The sequence below is a fragment of the Paroedura picta genome, chromosome 7 (assembly GCF_049243985.1).
Source record: "Paroedura picta isolate Pp20150507F chromosome 7, Ppicta_v3.0, whole genome shotgun sequence".
Classification (NCBI taxonomy): domain Eukaryota; kingdom Metazoa; phylum Chordata; class Lepidosauria; order Squamata; family Gekkonidae; genus Paroedura; species Paroedura picta.
In genome coordinates, this window is record NC_135375.1 from 40,469,737 (window position 1) to 40,478,818 (window position 9,082).

Genomic DNA, 9,082 nt, shown 5'->3' on the forward strand with positions numbered 1-9,082 from the left:
GTGGGGGTTTTATTAAGGGAAAAAAGATTTTAAGCCCATTTATATTCAATATTTACCGTGTGCTCAAACTAGAATTGAGGGGGATTGTGAGCTCGCATCTGTTGAGAGGCAAGAAGAGCTGACTTTTTTTTATTGCTTAGGGTGAAATGTGTGAAATTAGCAAGGAGAAGAATCCACAAAGAAAGAATGTGTGACATTGATTGTCATGTGGATTTGTATGCAGCAGTGTGGGAGAGATAACTGCAAGGATTTACTATCATTATGTTATGACGTTATTAGAATACTGAACTTGGCAGTGGTGGGGAGGGGGAGATGACTCAAAAGCAATGAAAAGCAAAAATGGGCCATATCGTTTCTCTTCACTTCAGCTCAACTGTGGGCGCCAGATATCCTGCCCTCATAAGGGAGCTACTTCTATACCTGGGCCTTGCCTTTCAAGTTGCCAGCTAAAAAAGCCCCCAAGACTTATCTAAGGGGGCCATTGCTGCTGCGGGGGAGGAACACCGACAGGGACCTGGCTGGTTGGAGAGATTGCCCAGCCCTGGCATTCTCTGAGCAGTATGTGTGTTGGCATGGCAACAGGGGGTGTGGCTGAACTGGGCGTCAGTTAAACGGATGGCCTGATGTTCTTTGGCCTCTTTCCCCCCTTCAGGGCGCCCAAAGACGCATCGCTTGGTGGAAGGAGCCTTTTTCCTGGCCCAACCGCCTCGCGATGTCAGGGAAGCCCAGCAATTTTATTTCATTTTACTTTTTGAGGGAAAAGGGATGCTAGACATGCTGCAGGGCATTGTTTATTTGTTTTTTAAACTAACAAACAACTAAGCCTCTCACAGGCCGTTTGGGCAGGAGCATTCGCCCCTTCAGAAAAGGAAGGAGAGGGAGAGAGGAACAAGTGACCATGGCACCGAAAAAGGATGCTAGTGGGGGGAAGCCCCAACTGCCCATGAACTGTGCTGTGCTGGTGGCAGCTGCTGGTTCCAGGGCCTTGGGAGCAAGTGATGGGACAGGCACATTTCATGATGCAGCGGCAGCAGGTTCCTCTGCAATTCATGGGATGCTGAGGGCATTAAGATGTGTGGCAGTGGGATCCTCCACCTTGATAGAGGAAGGGGGGGTCTAGGTGGGAGAGGTGAGGCTTCCGCCCCCCATCCCCTTCCAACAATTATTCAGGGGGTGTTTTTACTCTGCAACATGCCGGCCCATCATTTGGGGGTGCGGTAGATCCTGGCTGCAGTTGTACAATTGGTGCAGGACTGGGGCAGGTTGTTGTGGGCCCATCTTGGTGAAAGGGATCATCTGGACCACCAGCCATGGGGAAGGGAACATCCATGGTTTTCCTCTGAGAGGATTTGCACAACCAAGCCCGTCAGAGGTGGTTTAGGTTCACGTGTGTCTAACCACTGTGGAATTGGCAGTTTCTCATCTTGCTCACCTGTGGCTCCATGGGGTCCAGGATACCAACAACCCCCTTTGTGGCCAGGGGGCCATCAGGATTTGTCTGCTGGGCCTGTGGGGCAACACTTGGCTGACTATCAAGCTTGAGGTTATGCTGTAGGACTGCAGACATGGATGGGGGGCAGGACTTCTGCTGCTGCACATCTGCAAGATCACCCTGGTCATACGGCCAGGAGGCAATGCCTGGGTGAAGCTGGCAGCAACCTGGCCCTACGATGTCTGGGTGGTATGGACAGGGTTGGCCAGCTCCACATCAAGGTATGCAGACCATACACATGGGCATTGACCCTATAGCAATTGCTATAGCAGCACATCAGCGACAGGCCAGTGTAGGTGCGGTTAGTATTCCTAGCTCCTCCAGGAATGTTCAACAGGGAGGAACAAAGCAACAAGAGACAACTGGGCATAAGAGTATAATGTATGGAGGAAAGTACTCCAGGGCCTGGCAGGCTGCTGGTACCTCGGGTGAGTTCTCTTCTCTGAAGGCCAACAGGATGGGACCTATTGGCGTCAGGATTCTTTGGTTCTGGGTATCTGATCTGGATGATGAATCAGCTGCATTCTTTGCATATTTATTATAAAGATAAGGCGGGGATGGGTTAGTCCACAAAATCCCCTTTGGGTTATGCATCTGGTGAAAACCCACCTGGTACTCACCTTACTAGGAAATCAAGAGGGCCCATGATGGGTATTATGTTGACATATTTAACAGGTTGTGACCAGACGAGATGTTCCAAAAATAGGGTTCAAAGGGGATTTAAAAACAAAAACAAAAACAACTTTACAGTGGGATATAACAATCACTCCTTCACTAACTGGTTAAGGGGGTAAACAGATTTTCTACGCTTTGTGGCTGATGCTCTCCCAGAAGGGAGTTGGCACTTGGAGAATCATTTAACAAATGTTTTGGAGGCCAAAGCACTTTTTGGGGATGCAGAGGCCATGGTGCATAATGATTAGGCTCGCAAGTGATCTTCAAACAACATCCAGACAAGGTGGGACTTAAAGTACCATGACACCTAGAACATGAAAGTGGGCCCATATGTCAGGAGGACAGAACAAGACAGATGTAAGCCCATGTATAGGAATGATGGGCGGGGCACCTGTTGGGAATTCAATATGAGCATGTGCCAATACTTTGAGCACTGCTGCGAGGCTTAAGGTGGAGCCCACTTGAAGAAGAGACGTGACAAGCCAGTGGTTACAAAAATGCCTTTTTGTGGGGATCAGCCCTCTTCCCAAAAAAAGGGGGGAAGGCTGGGATCCAACATTGGAGCTACAACCAACTACAGTTTTTGCAAGGGCACATAGCTGGCAGAGACCTCATTGGGTCATGTAGTCCAACCCCATGCTGTACGTCATGGGCACTGTTCGCATAAGCAGAGTTGGCAGGGACCTCCAGGGTCATTTAGTCTAACCCCCTGCTTCTGTAGCAGTCTCGGTTTGTATGAGCTGGATGATGTAAGTCAGTAACCTTTTATTTGCATAAAGGTTTGTATGAGCAAAGAGCTGCAGGTACCTTTCAAGGTCATCTAGTCCAACCCCATGCTTCTGACAGCAGTCTTGGTTTGTATGAGTGAGGAGTTGGCAAGTACCTCTCAGGGTAGTCTAGTCCAGCCCCCTGCTTCAGGCAACGGTCTTGGTTTGCAGGAGCACAGAGTTGGCGGGGAACTCTGGGGGTCATCCAGTCCAACCCCTTGCCTCATGCTGAGGCAGGCTGCTGTGCACCAGCTCAGAAGGTCTCCAGGGAAATCTGAGGGGGCTTGCAGCCATGGGGAACAATGGCATCTTCGACAGCAGATGGTGAGCACTGTCCACTGGCCTGGCTGCTGGTCCCTGGCTCAGGTGGGTAGGAAGGCACCCACCCCATGGGTGGGGAATGGAGCACCCAGTGGCCCTCAGCTGGCCACTGGTGTCTGGTGGCCACTGGCCAGGGCTACACCGTTGTCTTCGCCAGGCAATACATGCCCATCAGACAGGCCAGTATTGGGGGAACGGGGGTGCCATGTACTCTGGGTCTTGGGGCATCGTTGGATGCCACTGGTGGGCCTCAGCCAGTGGCATTGTGATGCATGATGGGCCCTACAAGGGCCAGTTTACAGGGGGCACCAACCCAAAGGCTACTCCAGGGGAGAATATCATTGCAAAAGGTGAGGTGGCTCCCTGGTGGCCGGGTCAACCTGCAGCAGTGGCCGGACATCACCTGTTGGCTTCAGGCAAGCCACGCCTTCTGCAAATGGTGTCAGAGTCATCACCTGGTCTTGTTTTGCAGGGCGGCCAATCCCAGGTTATTTGAAGTTAATGGGCCAGCCTGGCTTGGAGGGGTGTGTGTCTCATTACAGGTCCAGTATGGAAGTGCTGTTGGTGTGGATGGGCGAGCAATGCCAAGAGCTTCCCAGGGCTTGAGCTGGAATGTGCTTGGCACAGGAAGTGGCTGCTTAGGACCACATAAGGTATGCAAGGTGCTGCACCCTAGAAGCCGGTGGAGATCTTTGGCCAAGGAAATGAAGTTAAGGCACCCACATAGTAAGGTACAATGCTCTAAGGGAGCATTCATCTGGTTATATAGTCTCAGTTATGATAGACTACAGGTCTGTCAACAACTGGTAGATCACTCTGATGCAGGTACCTCTTCATCCCATTCAGGAATTCCCTAGCTTCATATTTATGCCAGCGTTATTTGGCTCCCCATCACGTGATGCCAATGCTGTTTCTAGCTGGAGGGAGCAGGGGCAGACTACATATTAAGTTCTGCAGATCAATCCCTCATACCTCTTCACTTCTATGCATCCGATCTGTTTGGATGACCTCATTGATCATCTGAGCTTTGCGTTGCAGCCCAGGTCTGCAGATATATGAGATACTGTCTGACCAGGCCAGCCTTGTGGGAGGAGGTGGCTGCAAACCTGTCACCTGTCCTCACCCACTCCCCACATAGCGTGGGGGCCTGGGGTTGCTCGGATTCCAGTTCTAGGAGTGATGGGACCTCTTTTGACTAGAGAGACCAATTTTGTCCTTCAGGGAGGTTGCTTAAATTATGTCTGGGGCTGGGACAAACAAGTGGTTTAGGGGGAAGTGTCACATGGCCAGCATGAGTTCAGGGAGCTGTCTTGGGACTGCATAGTCTCCAACCTGGGAAAGTGGCATGGGCCCCATCTGCCTGTGCATTGGAGACTAAGCATATTGCAGGTTCAGGAGGATGTTTCATGGCTGGGCTACTAGCAGATCCAGTCAGGTCTCAATATGCTGGCATATGGGGTTACCCCGGTATGACATCCGTGGATCAGAAGGTGTATGTACATTAGTGGTGGTTCATAATGTCACCACGGACTGCAACCTGTAGGACTTAGGGAACCAAAGGTGGGATGGGCTTCAGTGCTCAAGGGGAACATGTCCAGGGCTTTGGCAAGGTATGCAGTAGATGCAGAGCAGGGCATTGGCCCAGGGAAGTCTGCCCAGGTTGGGTGGCACAGTACTAAGGGCTTTGCCAGGGCATGCAGTACAATGTTTTCCCACAGATCACAACCTGTAGGGCCTAGAACCCAATAGGGTTCTGGTACTTGGTGCTCAGGGGAAACATTTCTAGGGCTCCTGCAGGGTATGCAGTATGCAGAGCGGGGTATTGGCTGAGAGCGGCTGGCCCAGGGCGAGCATGGGACCGTGGCCAGTGTCAATCAGTGTGCAAGGGTGCTCATGTAACTCTTTTCCAGTAACAACTTTTTGGTTTCCCTCAGAGCAACGGGGGTGCCTGATGCTGGTTACAGAGAATGGCACCATGCGGCAGATGGAATGGCATGCTATAAGACCTGGAAGTGATCCACTTGGGGGTCTGAAGGCATCACCTGGCTCGGACATTGTTTGGATGCAGCTGCCTTCCTGGACATTGCTGCGATGGCAGACTTCCTGTTCAAGCGTGACAGTGGGAGTCCGTATTCCTCAAAGCATTGGCTGACCATCATGGGACGTTGGCTTAGTTATAGTTGTGAACGTTGAGCTGAGCACCAGGAAACATTGTTGCAGTAATTGCCATATGACACTTTGCCAGCATTGGCAGGGGCAATGGTGTTGGGCCCTGGTAACCACAAGGGAGAGTTATGGTCTGGGCTGAGTGGCTAGGATGCCATGTTGCTAAAAGCTATGTCTCACAAGAAGCCCCACTGGGCACAGTGGACAATCACCAAGGAATGGTCCCTGGTGGCGAGTGACCCTTTCACCTGTCGCCCAGAGTTCTGTGATCTCAGGTGGAGCTAAAGCCTGGGTATCTAGCTGTATTGGGATGTGTATTACTCATTGGGGGCCCCGTGGTATGGCATTTGCAGTTCTGGGCTCTTTATAAGAGTGATGGGGTGCACTTGGGATGCACTTGTTGGAGTGGGGCATGGACATCTGGCTCCACGGGATCCAACATGTTATTTTGAATTGGCTGCAAAATTGAGCGGTGGCGGGAGCTCGAAGAGGTATATACCTATTCGGGCTCAGTGGCGGAAGTGGAGCATGGGAAGGATCAATTTTGGGGAGGCCAAGCTTGCGCGCTGTCCTCCCCTAGATTTGGGGGGCCCTTTAAAGGGCTGTGTGGATGTAGAGCCTGATTGAAGGCTAGCATTTCCGGGGGGCAGGAGAACCCAACAGAGGCTGGTGCCCAGAGGGGTCACTCCATGGTGCCTCCCCCCCTGTTTCAGCCTGCCATTATGTCCGGGTTTGGGGGCTGGATAGCCAAGGCAACCCGTTGAGGGGCAGGCTGTGGTGGGCTTCCTTGTGGTAGGGTAACCACAAGATGGCATGATTCTCTTCCCATGCTTGCCACGCTCAATGTTGAATAAAGGCTGTGGCCAAATATTTTATGCCAAAATTATGGTTGTCAGTGTCCTCATTAGGTGGTCAATATCCCCCTGCAAGGCAAAAAGCCCCCAAGACTTATCTAAGGGGGCCATTGCTGCTGCGGGGGAGGAACACCGACAGGGACCTGGCTGGTTGGAGAGATTGCCCAGCCCTGGCATTCTCTGAGCAGTATGTGTGTTGGCATGACAACAGGGGGTGTGGCTGAACTGGGCGTCAGTTAAACGGATGGCCTGATGTTCTTTGGCCTCTTTCCCCCCTTCAGAGCGCCCAAAGACGCAAAACCCACCCTCCCTCCCTGTTTATGAATTGTTTGACTTTTTGTTAGATGTTGGGTTATATTATTGATTAATTGTCACGGCCTGCGGAAGTGGAGCATGGGAAGGATCAATTTTGGGGAGGCCAAGCTTGCGCGCTGTCCTCCCCTAGATTTGGGGGGCCCTTTAAAGGGCTGTGTGGATGTAGAGCCTGATTGAAGGCTAGCATTTCCGGGGGGCAGGAGAACCCAACAGAGGCTGGTGCCCAGAGGGGTCACTCCATGGTGCCTCCCCCCCTGTTTCAGCCTGCCATTATGTCCGGGTTTGGGGGCTGGATAGCCAAGGCAACCCGTTGAGGGGCAGGCTGTGGTGGGCTTCCTTGTGGTAGGGTAACCACAAGATGGCATGATTCTCTTCCCATGCTTGCCACGCTCAATGTTGAATAAAGGCTGTGGCCAAATATTTTATGCCAAAATTATGGTTGTCAGTGTCCTCATTAGGTGGTCAATATCCCCCTGCAAGGCAAAACAAGTCAAAAGGTCACAATAATTCTGCCATAGGTCTCTTCCCTTTCGTTCTCTCAATCTCTGCACATCAATCTTCCCTGCTGAAAGGAGTAGACCAGCTGGTGTGCTGCACATCAGTTGATTGTAGAGGGCAAAGTCTTGTGGTAAATAGGCCACCAGTGCCATCCGAAGCAGAGTCACACCATTCTAAGGCTTGTTTGATAGCAAAATAAGTCTTTCTTTGATAAAACAGGCTCACATGCTGGGAGGGAGGCACAGAGCATTCTGGATAGATTCCAAGACCCTATTCCATAGGAAATGGAAAACCTCTTGTAGAAGTAACAACAGTCTTATCTGCCTTCCATGAGGGCACAATTGAAGGTAAATAATGCCATTCTTAATATATATATATATATATATATATATATATATATATATATATATATATATATATATATATATATATTAAGAGCAACATTCTATCTACTTCAAAATAACAATAGATAATTCATACAAGTTTACAAAATTTACAAAAATAAAATAATGCTTTAAAAAGATATTTAACAACATGACCAACATTAATTAGATAAATTCTAATCATCAAAATCTAGTGCATTTAACACCTTCTCCATTCTCAGCATAGTGGGTCTCCAGATAAATCTCTCTCTACATTTTTGTTCTTCTGATATGTTATTTTAATCAAAGTATAAGTGTCTTTCATTCTATTACCCCAGGTATTCCAGTTGGGTGGATTCTGAAAACAATATCATCCCAATCAGACTTATACCCTTCTAAGGCCGCTGATTTTAACAGAAGGGTGTAACTATGCTATGGACGGCATTGTTAAAGGGCAATCTTCTGCAGAGTTACTCCAGTTGAAGCCAGTTGACTTCAGGGAGCTTAGACTGCACCAACTCTGCCTTGGGCAGCAGCATTGCAAATATATACACAGATTAAAAGATATAAACACTAAAATGCAGCATATTCTATGATAAAGTACAGCAGAACAGCTCAACAGCCGTTAACAGCTCAAGTCATATTTCACAGATTGTCTAGCCCAAGTAATGACTAGCAAAAGGCCCTTAAAAAGAAAAAAAAGAATTGCCTAACATACATCTCTAAATCCTGGCAATGCTAGTGTTCTCCACACGTCTTCAGGAGCCTGTTTCATAAGTTCAACAGTAGGAATTATTTAAAACCGCACTGGAAAAAAAGTACACTCTAAATGTAAGGAGCAGCATGTTGAGACTGGGGAGAGGAGCATAGCCAGTTTATAAGACACAATTTCACACAGAGGAGGTCATTCAGAAAGTTTGTGAAAAGCTTTAGAGGTAAGAACTAGCACCTTGAATGGTGTTCCAGCATTTTATGTGCCACCCATGTGCTAGTGGAATTAAAAAAAAGAGGCACTTACAGAGAACAGGCAAGATAGACCAGTCTCAATTTTTTAAATCCACGATGTTCTTGTTCTCTGATATACATATTGAATTAACTCAATGCTTTGGACAAGGAATAGGCACTGGAAGATTTCTCTTTCAAAGCCTGCATCAGTGACAACTGGTATAAAATGTATTATGGATAAACAGAATTATGCAGCACCTCATTGCTGTTGTGATTAGACATCAAAGTCCAACTTCATAATACAAGTATAGAAAATCTGGTAGAGAATGCGTCAACATTCATCAAATTCATTCAATGAAGCTATAAATATTTACTGCAATTCTACCAGGAGAACAGTTGGCCATATTGCCAAAGAGTTTTACTAGAGTTACTGTAAATAAATATATAAGTATATGTGGAGGAGGACTTAGATTTATCTAAGGAAAGGCTATAATTTTTTCATCAGATTTTTACAAGAACAAGATCATGCGGAAAGAAGTTTTTGGAAACAAAAGCTAGAAGCTATGATGAAACAGGGGGTAAATGCAGAAAAAGTGAGGTTTTTAATGTGATAAACAATGATAACCATGCAGATGTTTACTCCAGAGGGTTTAAAGTTTATAACTATTGAGCAAAAAAAAAAAAAAA

At 48.2% G+C, this 9,082-nt stretch overlaps 1 long non-coding RNA gene across 1 annotated transcript; it reads left to right on the forward strand.

The window, feature by feature from the left end:
* The first annotated feature begins 459 nt into the window (after positions 1-459).
* LOC143842423 (uncharacterized) lies at positions 460-7,023 on the forward strand. The gene is made up of 2 exons (XR_013233106.1): positions 460-2,896; positions 2,947-7,023. It is a non-coding gene; the product is annotated as an uncharacterized LOC143842423 (long non-coding RNA).
* Positions 7,024-9,082: the final 2,059 nt, after the last annotated feature.